This window comes from Hyperoodon ampullatus (assembly GCF_949752795.1).
Source record: "Hyperoodon ampullatus genome assembly, chromosome: X".
Classification (NCBI taxonomy): Eukaryota; Metazoa; Chordata; class Mammalia; order Artiodactyla; family Ziphiidae; genus Hyperoodon; species Hyperoodon ampullatus.
This window is the reverse complement of record NC_136913.1, coordinates 2,222,771-2,243,590: the sequence shown is the minus strand read 5'-3', so window position 1 is coordinate 2,243,590 and position 20,820 is coordinate 2,222,771.

Genomic DNA, 20,820 nt, shown 5'->3' with positions numbered 1-20,820 from the left:
ACCTCCCTGTCTTGCAACCTGCCCTTTCAGGGGGGCGTCCACCGCACAGGGACAGATGCAGTCACTGGAACACGATTCTTTGAACAGGAAACCGGCGTTTAAGATCATCCAGTTGGACTTCCACCCACAATCCTTCACTCACCCCAAAGAAGGGAAATGTCTAAGCCTGGATGACTGCTGCATACATCTGGCCACACTCAGGCAGGGGATCGTGGCTACCTTTCTGAGGCTTGGGCGGTCCCATTTTTGTGCTCATTACCTTGAAATATGTCATTCCCCCACCTCTTCTGGAGATATAGGAAAAATGACCAGTATGTAGGCCTTGCTCTGTTTTCTCAGTGTCTCCCTCAGCCTCCCAGGCAAAGGCCGCCAGTGACCTTCACTCAAAAGCAAGGAATAAAATCATCTGATTGTTCCATACGTTCTTAGCCTATTTATCCCTGAGAAAAATGAAGTGAAACATTTAGAACCATTGACCACGAGAAGCAAGCTAACCACGAATCAGCATGAAAATCACGTGTATCGCAAATTTACAAGCCAAGACCCATTCGTTATGTTTGACAACAAGATGAGAAGAAAGTAAGTGACTTACTAGTTATCTTTATAGAGTCGTGGTGATTTTCTCCCATAGCATCCATTATTAGTAATAGTGAGTGATGTAATATACATTTGAATTTTTCTTCAGGAAGGAAGGAGGGAGGGAAGGAAGGAGAGAACTGTTAGGTCCCATGGAATCAGCATGCAATTCTGAGTACGGCTGTTATGAACTGAACTGTGTCTTCCCGTAACCCCTCTGAGGACATATTTGGAGACAGGAACTTCAGGGAAGTAATTAAGGTTGAATGAGGGCATCAGGGTGGCACCCTAACCCCACAGGGCTGTGCCCTCGTAAGGAGAGGAAGAGATACCACAGTTCTCTGTGTCTCTCGGTATGTCTCTCTCCCTCTCTGTCTACTGGCATGTGCAGGGAATTGACAAGCTGAAGACACAGGGAGAAGACGGCCGTCCACACGCCAAGGCAAGGGGCCCTGGGAGAAACCAGCCCCGCCCACACCTTGATTTGGGATGTCCAGCCTCCAGGGCTGGGAAACAGTAATTTCTGTTACTGGAGCCCCCAACCCATGGTATTCTGTTATTGCAGCCCTACCTGACAAATACAAAGCGCCTCACCTGTTTGCATCTTTAAGACCAACCCCGACCCTTATACCCCTCACACATCATAAGCCCTTAGTAACGTTTTACAGAATTGAGATTAAAAAAAAAAAAAATTCCGTTCTCTGAAGTGCACACAAATCATTGGATGACAAAAAAGGTTTAGAAAAAGTGAGAAAAAGACAAAACTCAGGAACTTTCCTGGGGGCACAGTGGTTAAGAATCCGCCTTCCAATGCAGGGGACACGGGTTCGAGCCCTGGTCCAGGAAGATCCCACATGCCGCGGAGCAACTAAGCCTGTGTGCCACAACTACTGAGCCTGCTCTCTGGAGCCCGTGAACTGCAACTACTGAGCCCGCGTACCACAGCTACTGAAGCCCGTGCGCCTAGAGCCCATGCTCCACAAGAGAAGCCACCGCAATGAGAAGCCCGCACACTGCAACGAAGAGTAGCCACCACTTGCTGCAACTAGAGAAAGCCTGCGTGCAGCAACGAAGACCCAACACAGCCAAAAAAAAATAAATTAATTTAAAAAAAAAAGACAAAACTCAGCCCAGTTCAAGCCTGACACCATCATGAGACATTTGCCCAGCTGTATTAGATCTTCTGGTTTTTACTTATTTCAACACTTCATACTCTAATAACAATTCCATCTGATCATTGGTTGACAAAATGTTTTCACATACGTTGTTTAAGCCTCAAAGCATTTCTGTGAAAGACGTCTCATTCCTAATGTTTCCAAGGAATAAACAATTTAAACCCTTGAACTTGGAAAATGTAATTATTTTCCAATTTAGTATTCTCATCATACAACTTGGCTGACAGCAAATAATATTCATTTAATCATAAAGAAAAAGTTCGGATGACTCTTCACTTCTCTTTGTGACAAACACACCTCAGACTTTATTTAATAAAGTGTACCTAGAGTAAAACAAAGCAAAACCAAAGCCACTTTTTTTTTCAAACCACTGAGACAGCACTATAATTACTAATGCAAATATACACACACACACACACACACACACACACTCACTCACACTCCTTTCCTTGCAAAGAATGTGCTCCTATTAGCTGGAAAACTTCTGATTATATATAATTATATAGTAATTAGGCTTGTAATGGTACTTTTATCATGCGTTGGATTAGATGGTTAGCATAATTATGGCAAACGTTTTGATCTGTATTAAACCATGTAATTGTTTGGCAGGGCTGGGTGACACAGAACAGAGCTGATGCTCCCTGGAAAACATAGATGCTAAATAAATCCTCCCCCGTGTCCACTGAAAGCTCACTTCAAACATGTTGTTTCAGAAAAAGCAGCTGTTTAAAAAGCATTGAAAGGTAGCTCAGAGCCGCCCTTCCTGGTAAAGCATAGAATGAGAAAGAACCAAATCGGCAGACGCTAAAGAGTTTTGCGTGAGTATTTTTAATGTTTGGTTGGTTGGAAAAAGGCAAACTGTCAATATTTCAGAGGTTTGACTTGACTGAAGGCTATTTGAAGAACGTATTCATGTATTTTATTCTTTAACAGAAAGGGAATGTTTCAGCTACACTTTTGTGCTTCCTTGTTAGGAAATATATTGAAAATCGTGAGTGTGGTGGGTAGAATTCTAAGATGGGCCCAGTTGTGGGTTCAGTGGGTCCAAAATGTATGTCTACCCAGAACCTGCAAATAGGAATTTGTTGGAAATAGGGTCTGTCTGCAGACGTGATGAAGTAAAGGGTCTGAGATGAGGTCCTCCTGGATGAGGGTGACCCTACATCCAATGACAGGGTCCTTCTAAGACACAGAAGAGGAGAGACCCAGACACAGAGGAGAAGCCCCGGTAAGACAGACGCAGAGACGGGAGGGATGCGGCCAGGAGCCCAGGGACGCCTGGAGACCCCAGAAGCTGGAAGAGGCGGGAAGGACCCTCCCCTGGAGTCTCTGGAGGGAGCATGGCCCTGGGACACCTTGACCTCTGACGTCTGGTCCCCAGGACTGACAGAAGATAAATTTCTGTTGTTTTAAGCCATCTGGTTTTGGTCATTTGTGAAGGCAGCCCTAGGACATCTCATACAGTGGCACCCCTTGCCTCTAATTGTAACAATCAAAAACACCTGCAGACATTGCCAATGGTCCCCCCCAGGAGGCAGGATCACCCCTGGTTGAGAAGCCCGACTCTGAGCCTACAACAGTCCAGGTCTGTGTCCAACAGAAATGAGCTCCACCTTTTCTGCCAAGAAGCAGAAGCCTCACTGAGTCTCACTGGCCTGGACAGCGTCCCCTGCCCTCACGTGAGCTGACCCGAGGAAGGGATGAGATTCTGCATGACCCCAGGACTTGGTGTCCAGCCCACAGCCATCACCGGGGAAGGGTGGGTGCGCTCCAGCGTCTTCCAGACTGTCAGGGGTTTCGCCCATCCTATATCCAACCCCAGGATGCTGCTCCAGAGGAAGGGCCCCATCCTCCCCAGGGATTCAGGTGGTGAAGCTTGGGGGTCTCTGTGAAGAAGCAGCCTTCTCCTCTTAGCCTGGCGCGTGCTTGAGAATCTCCCAGAAGCCTCGTTCAACACAGCCACACCCCAGAGCTTTCTGTTCATCCCATCTGGGATGGACCCCAGATTCTGCATGTCCAAAAAATCCCCAGGTGATGCAGCGCTGCTGGTCCAGGCTGGCTTTGAGCACCCCTGATTATCGGAAGAGGGAAGTTCTGTGTGGAATTCATCCCTGAAAGGAATGTGCAGTCTTTCCGCAAGAAACCAAAGCTGAAGCCAGGATATGGAAGCAACCTAAGTGTCCATCGAGAGATGAATGGATAAAGAAGATGTGTCACATATATACAATGGAATACTACTCAGCCATAAAAAGAAACGAAATTGAGTTATTTGGAGTGAGGTGGATGGACCTAGAGACTGTCATACAGAGTGAAGTAAGTCAGAAAGAGAAAAACAAATACCGTATGTGAACACGTATATATGGAATCTAAAGAAAAAAAAGGTCATGAAGAACCTAGGGGCAGGATGGGAATAAAGATGCAGACCTACTAGAAAATGGACTTGAGGACACAGGGAGGGGGAAGGGTAAGCTGGGACGAAGTGAGAGTAGCACAGACATAGATACACTACCAAATGTAAAAGCGATAGCTAGTGGGAAGCAGCCACATAGCACAGGGAGATCAGCTCGGTGCTTTGTGACCACCTAGAGGGGTGGGATAGGGAGGGTGGGAGGAAGCCGCAAGAGGGAGGAGATATGGGGATGTATGTGTACATTTCGCTGATTCACTTTGTTATACAGCGGAAACTAACACCATCGTAAAGCAATTATACTCCAATAAAGATGTGAAAAAAAAAAAGCCGAAGGCAGCTTCCTGTAATTTTAGCAGGAGGCTGCCCAGATATTAACGAAGATGGTAAAAGGCAGAAACAAGAGACTCAGAGACTCAGGGACTTTGCAGGGTCTCCCACAAAAGTAGGTGTGATATTGTGATTTATAGGAAATATGTCTTTGGTCCTCAACCCCCCTTTGTGGCATGGAGCTCCCCAAACCCTTGGAATTTCCTAAGTGAGGAGAGAGATCAAGGGGTCTTTTGTTATGCTAATGAGGTGACTTTTGTTAACTCGCCTAAGGATGGGGGCCCAGGGAACCAGCCCTGTGATTAGAGGGTTGGAACTTTCTGTCCCGCCCCCCTGATTTCCAGGGAGAGGAGGGGCTGCAGGTTGAATCAATCATCAATGGCCAAGGAGTTGATCAGTCACGCTTAAGTAATGAAGCCTCGCTGAAGACCCAGAAGGATGGAATTCAGAGAGCTTCCCAGTTGGGGAGCAAGGTCAGTTGCACGTGACATGGTGCCAGACCCCAAACTCCACAGGGACCGAAGCTCCTTTGTTTGGGACCTCTCCATCTGGCTGTGCATTTGCACCTTTTAATATCCTTTGTCACAAACCGGTAATCTAGAGAGTACACGCGTTTCCTGGATTCTGTGAACCACTCTAGCAAATGAATAGAATCCCAGAAGGAGGTGGTGGGAAACTTCCATTTATAGGTGGTCGCTCGGAAACACAGGTGACACCCTGGATTCGGGATTCGCATCTGACGTGTAGGAAGTCTCGCGGGACTTGAGCCCTTCACCTGTGGGGTCCGACCTTTTCTCCTGGTAGACGTGTCAGAATTGAGTTGAATTCTAGGACACCCAACGGGTGTGCAAGAATTGATGTAGGGAACCCTCCCCCCCCACACACCCATACACCTTGGAATTGGTACTAGAATCCTTTTTAGAGCACAGGAACTATTCCTGCACCATCGTATTGGGTTCACACATGTTACTGGCCAATGCATCAGTAACAGGTGACCAAAGCGTGGGCTGTAAATGCGGCAGCCTCGTTTGTTTAAACTTCTTAGCTCCCATTCTCTGCCAGAAGAGTAGGATACCCCCAAGTATCTGCTGCCCCTTGACCTGCACCCCAGCATGAAGACCCATGTGGGGAAGATAGTCACCCAACCAGAAACTTGGGATCCAGCCGAGCAGAACCCATGTCAGTCCCGCTATGATCAGTGTTCACGATTTCCAGATCGTTTGTGTATCGTCCTCATGTCTCTTGAGTTGTGATTCACAATCCGGGGGTTATTTTGCCTCCCCAGGGGACACCTGGCAACAACTGGAGACATTTTGGCTGTGACAGCTATAGGGGAGGGGATGCTCCTGGCACGTGGTGGGTGGAGACCAGGGACGCTGCTCCACAGCCCACAGTGCCCAGGACGCCCCTCATCACAGACTCACGCAGCCTCAAAAGTCAGTGACACTGAGACTAGAAGACAGTGATCTCCCACACAGTAAAATGAGTGTCCTTTGTGGGGAAGTGAACCACGTGCAATTTCTCTGTGCTCACATCTCCTCCCTTGAGTAACTGCTGTGTTTTAGATCTTCTTGTCCAGAGATAAAATGGTTGTGCAATTTTCTCCATCGCTTGCCAGAGGACAAAGACAACATTTGAAGCATAAAACGCCTTTCAAATGGACCGTACCAAAAAATACTTAAAATTTTTATTCTTAAGGATGTACACTTTAGACTTTTTTGGGTTTTTTTTGGCTTGATTCGTTTGAAGCATTTTATTCCACTCCAATATCCAAACCGTATTTTAGGAAATGCATTTGGGTTTGCAAATGTGTTTTTGTAATATGGATAAGTGCCTCTGGAATAGAGCTCACGATTGTATTTCTCTAGGTAAAAAAAAAAAAAAAAACAGAAGATGAGACCTCTTATTAGAATCAGAGGGTATTTCAGAAGCGATTGAAGGAACACGGCAGTCCCAGAAATCTCCGGAAAATTGAGAGGATGAAAGCTAAACTCAGCATTAAAACTACAACGTGTTTCAATTCCATTTTAAATCAAGGAAGGAGTATTCATTCTAGCTGCTAATTCTATGCTTAGGAAAACACCCACCTCCCCCGTGTCTTCATAAAAGTCTACTTAAATGGTACAGACATAACGATAGATTGTTTTATATTTTTAAAATCCTTTATTACAATAATCAACATAACTTATGTCTGAATCTTCTTCCTTTTAAAAACTATGTTTAAACAAAACGTTAAATGAATATGGGGGGCGACATCTCTTTGTTCATAGAAGTTGAGGGTGCTTTTTCCATTTGGGTTTTTTTTTTGTTTTTTTTTTTTTTTTGGGGGTCTGGGTGTTAAAAGAACCTCCAGGTCAATAAAAGACAGATGAGTGAGATTCCTGACCCCAGATTTTCCCGTCTGAGGCACTGAGATAAGCAGTAACGTTTGGAAGAGTGAGGTCTGTTGACGTAAACCCTCTCAACCCCCAGGAACTGGACAGACTCTCCCAGTGACGTCTGATTAGACAGACAAGATCAAAATTCCACGGGACGAACACAGTTTTCCCCCTCTAAGCCCAGATTGCTCAATTTTAAACAAACACACACGAGCAAAAGAATATGGATGTGTCCACAGATGCCTTAGGGGAGGTCAGCTCAAACATTTAAAAATACCTAAAATTTCTGCATCAGCGTCTAAATACTTTCTCAAGAGTAATCATTACCTGGCTTCAACCTAATTCTAAGCTGTTCTTTTATACAAAGTAATTTCACCACTGAGGCAAGGTTTGTTTGGAAGGAGTTGTTATTTCGGAAAGAGGACTTTTTACATTTTGAAGCTGCAATTTCCAGAGAAAAGCTGCATTTGGTGATGCTTTCTCAAAGATGCGTTCTTGTTTTTGCACTAGCCCAGTGACATTTTAGGGAATTACTGAAATGAGCTTGAGAGAGCTTTAGAAGTGTCAAGCTAATGTTTCTTCAACTTCTCTGAGAAAGCTTTGCAAATGCGAGTAATTCCCACATATGCAGTGTTGGGATTATGCTACCCAAGTAGGTGCAAACAAAAATAGGTCTAAAAAAAAAAGCTCCTGGGCCTCCCTGGTGGCACAGTGGTTGAGAGTCCGCCTGCCGATGCAGGGGACGCGGGTTCGTGCCCCGGTCCGCAAGGATCCCACGTGCCGCGGAGCGGCTGGGCCCGTGAGCCTGCGCGTCCGGAGCCTGTGCTCCGCAACGGGAGAGGCCACAACAGTGAGAGGCCCATATACCGCAAAACAAACAAACAAAAAAACAAAACAAAAAACTCTTTATGCTTATAGAGCCTTTACAACTTAAAAAAATACAAACGCAACAATTTGTTTGTTTTGGTCACTGTGATTTCCACATTGGATTTCTTGCTGCACTGTTTTCTATACAAATATCATTTCAGCTTCCCTGAATGGAGTTTCTTTCAAACTGGAGAGTTTCACAAAGCACGTGAAACTTGCTTCCGTCTACGCTGTCATGATAAATTGGTTGAGTATTATTGTCATGGAACAGATCCCAGGAAAGTAGCTAAGTTTGTAGAATTATTATTTAAGATTAAATGGAGACTGGGCTTCCCTGGTGGTGCAGTGGTTAAGAATCCACCTGCCAAGGCAGGGGACACGGGTTCAAGCCCTGGTCCGGGAAGATCCCACATGCCATGGAGCAACTAAGCCCGTGCAACACAACTACTGAGCCTGCGCTCTAGAGCCCGCGAGCCACAACTACTGAGCTCGCATGCCACAACTACTGAAGCCCGCACGCCTAGAGCCCGTGTTCCACAACAAGAGAAGCCACGGCAATGAGAAGCTGCACACCGCAACGAAGGCCCAACACAACCCAAAATAAGAACAAATAAATTAATTAATTAAAAAAAAAGATTAGGGGCTTCCCTGGTGGCGCAGTGGTTGAGAGTCCGCCTGCCGATGCAGGGGACACGGGTTCGTGTCCCGGTCCGGGGAGATCCCACATGCCGCGGAGCGGCTGGGCCCGTGAGCCATGGCCACTGAGCCTGCGCGTCCGGAGCCTGTGCTCCGCAACGGGAGAGGCCACAGCAGTGAGAGGCCCGCGTACCGAAAAAAAAAAAAAAAAAAGATTAAATGGAGACAAATCAATTTTAGAGGTGTTTTCTTTAAATGAAAATTGTAGCCAAGTTAAAAAAGATAAATTTGGGCCTACCTATCTATCTAATTTGTCTATTATATAATAAATGTCTGGTACATAATTTCTACCTATCTGTCCACCTATCCATCTAGCATCTATCTATCTACCTATCTATCTATCTATCTAAACCTATATATACACACCCACATACAAAAATTATATCTATCATCTGTGTTGAATAGCAACTATACATTGTGCTAAGACAGTGATTCTCAACCACAGACAATTCCCTCCTTCTGCAGAGAGGCAATGTCTGCAGACATTTTTGGTTGTCACCACTGGGGAGAAGGACATGCTCCTGGCATGGGGTGGGTGGAGACCAGGGATGCTGCTCCACAGCCCGCAGTGCCCAGGACAGCTCCACTACAGCAAAGAAGTATCTGGTCCAAATATCCACAGTGCCAGGGAAGAAAAACCCTGGGCTATAGATTAGGAAATCTTCAGCGGGACCCGTTAAATGTGCCCACCAGGGAAGGCACCCACAGAGTGATAGACAGAACAACACAAATGCTGTAGAAGGATCTGATTAGTGTACGTCTCACCTGGCATCTCTGGTCCTTGTACCCAGTGGCATGCCCTTTACATGGAGTTGAACATAACTCCAGGTACCACCTATTCTAGAAGAGAAATAAAATAGAAAGTCCTTAAACAATTTTTAATGAATTTTCCAATAAAGTATGTATTTTCTTTTACAGTGTCTTTTTTTTGGGGGGGGGGATGGATGAGCCAGGGCTTTATGGGGTTTGTTTTTAAATTGAAATAGAGTTGATATACATATACAGTATTATATGTCTCAGGGGTACAACATGGTGATTCACAGTTTTTCCAGATTAAACTCCATTATAGGTTATTACAAGATACAATGGCTCTATTCCCTGTGCTGTACAATATACCCTTGTATCTTATTTATTTTATACGTAATACTTGGTGTCTTTTAATCCCCTCCCGCTATCTTGTCCCTCCCCACTTCCCTCTCCCCCCTGGTCACCGCTAGTTTCTTCTCTGTATCTGTCAGTCTGCTTCTTTTTTTGCTATATTCACTAGTTTGCTTTGTTTTCTAGATTCCACATATAAGTGAGATCCTACAGTATCTGTCTTTCTCTGCCTGACTTGTTTCGCTGAGCGTAATATCTTCCAGGTCCATCCACGTTGTTGCAAATGGCGAAAGTTTGTTTTTTTTTATGGCGGCATAAAAATGTTACAGAACGACTCCGGAACCTCTCCAACCTCAGAGCATGCATTGTTTACACACCAAGGTTTAGTAAAACACTCAGATGGCTTTTGACTGCAAACTGAAGCAGGAAGTGTTAAGGGTGGGGCCCGGGCTCGGTGGCCAAAGTGGTTTGAGAAGTCAAGAAGATGGTATTAAGAAAAGGGTATAAAAAAAGGGGGGGTATCAGATGAAGATTCTTGCTTCAGTGCTCTGTGGCAGCTGATCCGGTGCATGTCAGAGTGCAGTCACAGTACTTCAAACGAATGACATCACCTTTTTCCCACTGTCCCCGCAAAACAAGCACCTTAAAGATGGCGCAACTGATTGCATTCTCCAGGGGTGACCTGACATCTCCCATCCACAGGTTCTTATCTTGCCCCTCCCCCAAGAAATGAAGCCTAAATTCCTTCCCCTTGCATCCGAGATAAACTTACTATGTCTCACATGTCTTAGTTCCCTAGAGCTGCCAAAACAATGCACCACTGATTGGGTGACACACTGGGACTTCACCCAATCGTCATGCGATTGGGGCTTAAACATCAGACATGTATCTCTCCCAGTCCTGGAGGCTGGAATCTGAGATCCAGGTGTGGGCAGGGCTGGTCCCTCCCGAGGCCTCTCTCCTGGGCGTGTAGACGGCCGTCTCCTCCGTGTCCTCACAGGGTCGTCCCTCTGTGTGTGTCTGTGCCTTGATCTCCTCTTCTTATAAGGACACCAGTCCTATGGGATCAGGACCCACCCTAGTGACCTCATTGTACCTTCGTCCGTCCCCTCTTTAAAGACCCCATCTCCAAATACAGCCACATTCTGAGGTCCTGGGGGTTGGGACTTCAACATATGGATTTTGAAGGCACGTAATGCAGTCCGTGTCACCACAGAATGGGGGTGGAAGGGACACTTCGAAGACGAGGTTAGGAAAGCCCTTGTAGCTTCCTCCCATTTTTCCAGGGATGCTCCCTGGTGGAAACCAGCCCCAGGGCTGGGAGGAAACCCAAGCCCCATGGACGTGGTCCTGCGGACAGCCCCAGCGGAACCCAGCTTCAAGTCACCCCTCTTCAGCGCTCGATTTGATGACCTCTGCGTGCTCATTCCAAAATAGCACCCCATCCACCTAAATATGCAACTGACCTCATCCCATTTACGAAAACCATGAAGTAAACCTGAAAATTGGGAAGAGAGAGAGAGAGGCCAGAAGTTGTGCTACTTCATTCATATTCGTTATGCAGGAGGGGGCCAGAAATCCAGTTTGTTTCTGAAATAACTGCACTCAGCTCTTTGCGAGATTCCACTTCCCGGCAGCCTTTATTTTACTTTTGACAAGCTGGGGTTGCACCAGGTGTAGCCTTGAGACAGACGGTTCCCTCTGGCTCCACAAAGCTCTGAAGCGTAGGCTCTACCTGCAAGCATCCCGGCTCACACAGCAGGAACTCAGAAGAACAAACACCCAGCCTGCAACCACAAAAGCCTGCGGCCATCTCACACCCCCAACTCAGGAAATAATAACACGCCCCTCTTATGAACGCTGGCAGCTAGTATGAGGGATGCTGCTTCTGCCCTCTGTGTCTTGCTTTCACTGCTCCTTGCAAATTTCTGGAAAGATCTTTGAGATCAAGAAAATCGGGAGCAGTAGCTCCAAAAGGAGGTCAGAGTTTTGAAGCGGTCGTTCTTTTTTTTTTTTAATTTAAATTTAAATTTTTTTATTGAAGTAGAGTTGCTGAAGTTACAGGTGTACAATATAGTGGTTCACAATTTTTATAGGTTGTACTCCATTTACAGGTATTATAAAATATTGGCTATGTTCCCTGTGCTGTATAATGTATCCTTGTAGCTTTTTTTTTTAAACATCTTTACTGGAGTATAATTGCTTTACAATGGTCTGTTAGGTTCTGCTGTATAACAAAGTGAATCAGCTATACATGTACATATATCCCCATATCCCCTCCCTCTTGCGTCTCCCTCCCACCCTCCCATCCCACCCCTCTTTGTGGACACAAAGCGCCGAGCTGATCTCCCTGTGCTATGCGGCTGCTTCCCACTGGCTATCTATTTTCTTGTAGCTTATTTTATACCTAATAGTTTGTACCTCTTACTCCCCTCCCCACTTCCCTCTCCCCACTGGTAACCACCACTGCATTCTCTATATCTGAGAGTCTGCTTCTTTTCTGTTATATTCACTACTTTGTTATGTTTTTTACATTCCACATATAAGTGATAACATACAGTATTTCTCTTTCTTTGTCTGACTGACTTCACTTAGTATGATCATCTCTAGGTCCATCCGTGTTGTTACAAAGAGCATTATTTTATTCTTTTTTAGGGATGAGTAATATTCCATTGTATATATGTACCACATCTTCTTTATCCATTCCTCTGTTTGATGGACATTTAGGTTGCTTCCATGTCCTGGCTATTGTAGATAATGCTGCTGTGAACATTGGGGTGCATGTATCTTTTCTAATTAATTTTTGTCTTTTCTGGTTATATGCCCAGGAGTGGGATTGCTGGATCACATGGTAGCTCTATTTTCAGTTTTTTAAGGAACCTCCATACTGTTCTCCACAGTGGCTGTATCAATTTACATTACCACCAACAGTGCACGAGGGTTCCCTTTTCTCCACATCCTCACCATTTGAAGCCATCATTCTGTGGCAAGTGCACAGTTTATCTTGGGTGGGCTGGACTGTGGAACATTCCTGCACCATCAGTCTGGGATGGGACACATTGACAGATCCCCCGCCAGTACAACCTTGTCATTTTGCAAAGAGGAAGGCAACCTGCCAACTGGCTAAAGGTAGACAGCTATATATATGTTTTTAGAGTTTTTCTGTAAAAGGTTTATCCCATGCCCTTGGGGCAACAAATGGGAGTGTCTACAGAAACAGACCCTCCACAGTGTGACCTCCAGTTCATCAAATTCTCACGGGGATCTAAAAGAAGACAAGCTGATGTGTTGGTTTCCTGGGGTTGCTATAACAAATTACCCCAAACTGGAGCGACTTAGGACAACAGAAATGTATCCTCTCACAGTTCTGGAGACCAGAAGTGTGAGATGAAGATGTGGGCAGGGCTGGTTCCTTCTGGAGGCTCTGAGGGAGAAGCGGTCCCATCCCCTCTCGTAGCTTCTGGTGGTCCTGGGCTTGTAGATGCATTACCCCAATCTCTACCTCCTTCTAAACAATGCTTCCTCCTCTTTGTGTTTCCTTTTCATGTAGGGACATGTGTCCATGCATCACTGGATTTAAGGCTCACCTGGTTCATCCAGGCTGATCTCATTTCAAGATCCTCAGTCACATCCACAAACACTCTTCTTCCAAATAACATCCCATTGATGGATTGTAAGAGGACATATCATTTTGCGGGGGGGAGAGGGAGGGAGGCCACCATGGAACCCAGTATCTGGTCCATGAAAGACAACCTCTAAGCTTCTTGGCCGTTGGCTTTTTAAAAATACGGTGGAATCTCAACATTTTGGCCCAAGATTGTGGAATCCCCTACCAGGAATTCACATTTATCCAGATACCTTCAGATTCCTTAATGATCACACGGTAGAAATATTAGACTAATTGACATTTTCAAATCCTAAAATTTAGACCCACAGACTCCAGCCTAAATGGCTTCACGGTCTGTATTAAAATGCCCCACAGAAGGCTGGGCCCATTGAGGGATCAATTTTCCCCCAAACTATACAGCTTCATCCATTGAACACTCTGTTGTGAATCTTTCGGACATTTTTTTAATGTATTTTTTTACTGAACTAACTATAGTTGATTTACAGTGCTGTGTTAATTTCTGCTATACAGCAAAGCGACTCAGTTATACATATATATATATATATATATATATATATATATACACATTCTTTTTAATAGTCTTTTCCATTATGGTTGATCCCAGGATATTGAATATCGTTTCTTCTGGAAATTTGAAACTCTTTGTACTGTCTCTAGACAAGCCCACACCTACTCCCCCCCTTTTAAAAGCTAAAGCGCTCTGTCTGATATTCAGTGAACGCCAGTTCTGTGTGTGTCCACACGGCAGATTAAATTTGTTTCTGAATTGTTCTTAGTTCTATGTCCCTCAAAGATTTCACACCACAGAACGTTCCCATCCCCTGAAGGTCTTTTTGTATTTAACCTCAAGCTTATCTGTCACACTTGTATCATCTTTCTTTTTGCCAGAGAGGGCAGCCACGAATTCAGCAAAATTCAAAACAAGTGATACCAAACCCTCGTTTTCTTATAGAGTTCCACTGTCCATTATACAAACACATGGTTGTGTTGCTGTTCTTGGTGGTGGTAATAACCCCAAATATACCCCATGTATGCGAGATGGATACTACCTGTTGTGCCTTTTATCCAGTGGACAGGTGTTTGATGTTAAGTCCAGGCATGAGGTGTTGGTGGCATCCTTGCTTTCTGGAGATGGATGGAATCTCTCTGCTCTTTCAAGGTTATGGGATGGGATGTTTTAGGGCTCCTTTTGGATATGTCCAGTATTGCCTGTTTCTATTCAAGTCTATCCACGTTTTCTAAGACTGTTCTGAACACCACTTCTTTTTTTCCCCTTTACTTACGTACTTTTAAACTGAAGTATTGTTGATTTACAATGTTTTAGTTTCAGGTGGACAGCAAAGCGATTCAGTTATATATATATGTGTGTGTGTATATACATATACATATATTCTTTTTCAGATTCTTTTCCATTATATATTATTACAAGATATTGAGTACAGAGCCCTGTGTTGTACAGTAGGTCCTTGTTGTTTATCTATTTTATATATCTGTTAATCCCAAACTCCTAGTTTATCTCTCCTACCCCCTTTTCCTGAATTCGAAAAGATACATGCAGCCAAGTAAATAAAAATAAATAAATTAATTTAAAAAAAGATCTTAGAGAAAACCCTGAACAAACTTTTTGGCCAACCCCATATAAATTATATATACACTATGTAAAACATATACATTATACAGATTATACAAATGTATTTATTATGACTATCGTATTTTAAAATCCATATTCTCATCTAATGGTCCAGGGCTTTATTGTTGCACATGCCTTTTGACACGTGAAGAATTTATTTCTGCGTGCGTCAAGAGTAAACAAATAGGCCTGCTTTATTTACATTTAAGTCACCCTGCAGTTTTCTGAATAACGTTTACTGGGTGACCCATGTTCTTTGCCCTGTTAAAACGGCATGTGCATTCTGGAGTCCTGTGAAATGCGTTTCTCAATCTCTTTCTTTCCTCTGCAACAGGAAACTATTTTTTTAAATCCTGGCTTTATCATGAGAAAACTAGTTGCCACCTCATTCCCAGTCTTATTTTTCCGGATTTTAGAGCCCCACCACCACGCCTTGGAGGGGATGATGCTGTGATGCTTTGTGATGCTGGCCTGAATCCTCCATTAAGGAAGAATTCCAGCCACAAATGCCTTCCTCCAAGATCAGGGGGTGTGTTTCTACTTATAGTCACATCCTCCTTACATCCTTCACGAGTTTTCAGCTTTCCTCTTCCTACTGATAAGTACTGATGACCAACTACAGCAATCTGTTTCTCCGATAAGAATTAATAAATGTTTTCTTATGTCCCTCCTGGAAGTTAAGATAAACTACAGAACCACAGTTGCTAGGCAAGCCCTAAGATAACTCTCAATCTGTATCTCCTGTGAAATCTTGTGTGTTCTGAGGTCTCTGACCTTATGAAAAAAAAATTGGCACACAACATTAGAAAAATCTTTGTAAAGATTCTCCTAATCCAGACACAACCTTTAGGGACATTTTCTTCCCATTATGGGGCGGGGGAGGCATCATCTTGTTATATAATGAAGATCAGAGTGTGTTACAAAATTTGGATGACTGCCTATGATACTTAAAATTTGGTCATAACGCTCCCATTCTGAAGAGTTTGAAAATCCCCTTACATAAACAGACCAGTATACATTCCCGTATTTCTGGGTGTTGAAAGTATGCCTATTTATTTCTCTATAATAAAAACTGCCTTGAATCATTGGTGTCATTGTCAGATCATGTCACTAAAACAGAATATCACTGACTGGGCGGCTTAAACAGCAGAAATTTATGGTCTCCAGTCCTGGAGGCTGGAATGTGAGATCCAGGTGTGGGCAGGGCTGTTCCCTCCTGAGGCCTCTCTCCTGGGCGTGTAGACGGCCGTCTCCTCCCTGTGTCCTCATGTGGTCGTCCCTCTGTGTGTGTCTGTGTCCTAATCTCCTCTTCTTATAAGGACACCAGTGCTATGGGATCAAGACCCACTCTTGTGACCTCACTGTACCCTCATCCCCTCTTTAAAGACCCCATCTCCAAATCCAGCCACATTTTCTGAGGTCCTGGGGGTTGGGACTTCAACATTTGAATTTGTGTGAGGTCGCGCAGCACATTTCATCCCATAATCATGGGTAACTCTGATCATGAGGCTTTTGATATTCTCCAAAATTGAATTCTGAAAAGTACATTTCTAGACGTAGAATGACTGCACCAAAACATATGATCATTTCGTAACATTACAACCAAAAGTATATAAGAATTCCCTCATTAGCATGGAACATTTCACCGGTACGATGTCAGGTGGATTTAAAAACGAAAAGAAAAAAGCTGTCACATTTGTTCTCAGTCCAGTTTCTTTGATTATTAGTTATTTTAAAGATTTTTTGTTTCCTCCCTGTGTGAATGACCCGTAGCTATGCCCTTTTTTGGGTTAATTGTCTGTTAATGCCCATTGAACATATATCAGTTTGGCTCATGTACTTTTCTTAGGCACCTTGCATTCTTGTTGTGAATGTGTTTTTATTTTGTTTATAAATCCATAATGTTCTTACATTTTGAGGTTGTCAGATCTATTTATCTGTTTACCCCTGTGATTCTGTCTCTCTCAAGTTTAGGAGGTCCTCCTTTGACCATCCAGGGATTGGAAAACTGACCCCACTCCACTCTCATCTTCTAGCCCTGTTTTTAAATTTTATTTGGCCATGCCACACGGCTTGGGGGATCTTAGTTCCCCGACCAGGGATTGAACCTGTGCCCCCTGCAGTGGAAGCGTGGACTCCTAACCACTGGACCACCAGGGAAGTCCCTAGTCTTGTTGTTTTAAGTTTGTTTTCCCACTTCTTTATTTAAATTTTATTTATTTATTTAATTTAAAAATCTTAAATGTTTATACAATTTTTAAAGGTTACTTTCCACTAGCTGTTATGATAAATACTAGTTATATTCCCTGTGTTGTACAATACAGCCTTGAGCCTGTCTTATACTTTTCCCCCGTCTTTAAATCTAGTCCTTCTGAAATGGATTTTAGTTTTCTTTTGTGGTAATGTCTTTGTGGTACTTTTTAATAGCATACAAGGTGAGAATCTAAAGAAGCTTTTAATCCAAAGTAGATAACAGTTGGTACTAGAATATTATTTATAATGTCTAGAGACATATACGACTTGATTTGATATAATTTTTCTCATGTTACTTTGTGGTACTTGGAATTCATGGAAGGTTCCAGACACTAGCACATGAGCTAAAAGGACAGTGATCACCGCCTGACCCAAGTGACAAGGTCTGGTTGGTGGATTCTAGGATGCAGGTCACCATGGCTCATGGGGTCCACCCCACTCATTAATTTTCACAACTTGAGATTTTAGGTAGGGAAAGGAAACTGCGTTAACATATGATGGAGCAGAATGATGGATGCCCTTGGTGAAATCGCTCTTAAGTCATCATATTTACTTCCTAATCATCCTTACTTTCTAATCATCACTATGATTCCTTGGGTAAAATATGACTTTTAAAGTTCAAGTTCAGAAATCCAGTTAAACAGCAGCCACCGGGGCACAGAATGTTAACTTCTCTTTCGGATGAAGGATGCTTCTATCCACCATATGTATTCACGTTTTGGGAAGCATGACCCACCTGTGTTCCTCCAGCATCACAGCTTAGATTTTCCATGAATCTCTTCAGCATCTGACAAGTAAAAACTTTCCTGCATATCTTTGGTGATGAGTAAATGCACCATCTTCTAATTACAGGCTGGTCTATCCCAGGCAATGTGTCTATTCTCAACATGTTCCTCTACAGTTTCCTTTGAAATCTCTCAAGAAAAGCCTCCGAGTAAATAGACACGGATAAAAACATTATTCATAGACATTGGAGCTGCATACATGAATAAGAGCAGTGTGACAGTCAGATGTCCTTGTACATTTTCAGATTTTTAAACTTCAGTTTGTAGAGAGGGTGGCTTAGGGTTTTGTTTTATTTTAGTGATGGTGGATTGCTTGATTTTACCCAAATGTGCACATATTTAACCATCCAGGATTCCACCTTGGATGAGTTCATTGCTCTCAGCCCATTTGGAGTTCATGACCTCCCTCACCAGGGCAGTGTGTGTGACATCTCCATGGTGAAAACTTCATTTCCATCAGCAGGAAGGCCACTGCTAGATCAAAAGTTATCCGCGTATGTTGGGTCAAACACTTATTCAACAAATGAAGTTGAAGCTGTTTGAAAAGGGGGTCCGCTTTGCATAAAATATCTCTAGAGAGCCAGGTGCCAAAATACAGCCCTTGGGGTGCGTGGAGACGCCTTGTGAGTGGGGGGAATTCAGCTGGGCTCCCACCGGGGCAGGCCTCTGATGCATGTGGGTGTACTGATCATAATGATAAAATAAGTACCATCATCTGTGACTCGGCATGACAGCAGAGGTCCATCCGTGGAGGCAGAAGTGCCCAGGATTGTAATAGAACGTAGCCAACTAACTAGGTTATCATGAATTCCTAGTGTGTTAAACCAACGCAAACCCACCACAGGGCCGTCCGGACAAGGGAAAAAGAAGAAGCGGAGGATTGCAAACCTACTAAAAGTGAGCGCTTATAAATACTTGAATCACTCCTTGCCAGGAAAACATTCACTGGTGCCGAATGAAAGCACAAACCCCCCCCCACGTGGCTATGCAGCAGCTCACCTGAGAAATAGGAACAAAATCACTGAGCATGAGAAATGACCTAGGCTATTCCTAGTAAACCACGGCTTCATCGGAATGACAGTAAGTCTAACCACGGAAATCGGAAACCGTATTCCTGTAACTGAACACTTCTGTGAATCAGAATATATAATAAAATATATTAGAATGTATATTCCAGAATATATTAGAATGTAGTAATATCACATAAGTAATACCCAGTATTATATATAAATTGTAGCATCTGAAGGCAGCTGAAAATTTCTTTTGGAATATATATTAGAACATATAATAAAACATTAGAATATATATCTCAGAATAGATTAGAATATATGGGGTATAAATAGTTCCTAATATTATATACATAAAAAATGTAAAGTCTGTGAGGGCAGCTGAAAACCTCTTTTGGAATATATATATTAGAACATATAGTAAAACATTAGAATATATATCCAGAATAGAATATATGTGATAGAATAATATCTAATATATATAAAAATATAAAGTCTGTGAGGGCAGCTGAACACTTCTTTTGGAACATATATATATTAGAACATAATCAAATAGAATATATACTGTAAAACATGTATCACAGAATAGATTAGAATATAATATGTGATATTTAATATCTGTTATACACATATAAATTGTAAAGTCTGTGAAGGCTGGTAAACACTTTAGAATACATATCAGAACACATTGGAATGTAATATATATAATAATATAGAGAGATTGTAAACTTTGTGAAGGCAACTGTACACTTTTTATTTTAACTCAGTGTACACACGCACACATATCTACATATCTACTTATAGACGTACACATTTACAAATTGCATACAATTCCAAAAGAAGTGTCCAGCTGCCCTCAGGGACCACCCTTTTTATCTCTCCCTCATCCAACACCGCCTACACCTGTTTCGGCGTTGACTTCAGAGCTCATTCTGCGTACGGGGAGCATTTAGTCCGCTGGGTTAGAGTTCGGTATTTCCCTGTCCCATCACCACCGAATGCGCATCACAAAGGCGGTACAAATGATCCTGTAATGCCTCGCTTGCAGGGCTCTTTTTCTTTTTTGCCTTTCAAGAAATATGCTGTGGTTTCTGAAGAATTTTTATGAGCCTTCCACATGAAAGCGGCTTTGTTCATCAAGGTGTTGTGAAACCCGCCGGGATATTTATAGGAGCAGGTAGGTAAGCGGTCAAGCTCCGGGCGGGCGAGGAAGCGTCAGATCCACGCCGCCACCCCGAGTTTGACTCTGCAAGCGTCTCTGTTACTTTTTCCTCCCCGGCTGCCATTAGAAGGGCAGGGCGTGCCTTTCACTGGGCGTGAAACCCTAGCCTTGACCATGGACCTTAATTAGCCAGCCCGACCGCAGTCACAAGGTCGCGTCCGCGGGGAGCGGGCGCGCGCTCCGCGTGGAGTCGCGCCCTTGCCCGGCGTGGACCGTCCCGGTCGCCCCTCCGCGGGCCACGGCCTGGTGGCCTGAGCGCAGGGGACCAGTCCTTGTCTGTCTAAGCAGCCGCTGGGGCGCACGCGGCCCGCTCCTGGAGCGCATTTTTCGCATTCCAGCTCAAGATCTGGCCACCAGCAGAGAGCAGGCGTCTCGCCCGGGGAAAAAGCCACCCACAATGTGCAGAGCAGGGCTGGGGCGCGGCTGGCAGCCGGGGGCCAGAACACCACACCCAGAGCCGGTTCTGATTTCCTGTCACCCCCTTCCAGTTGGCCAAGCGAGGCAGGCCCGGCCTGGTCCCCCGTAAAACGCCCCCTTTCTGAAGTTCTGGCCTCTGCGACAGACCGTCCCCACGCCGACCCGAGGCTAGGGCAGGCACGGTGCCCTCTCGCTGCTCAAACTGTGGTCCGCGGACCTGCGGCCCGCATAGCCCTGGGGGCTGCTCTGAAAGACCGATTCCAGGCGTTCCTTGCCCGGCCCGCTGTGGTCCAAGGAGCACTTTAACCAGATCCCTGGAAAAACAGGGGCCGCATCCGTCTAGTTACATTT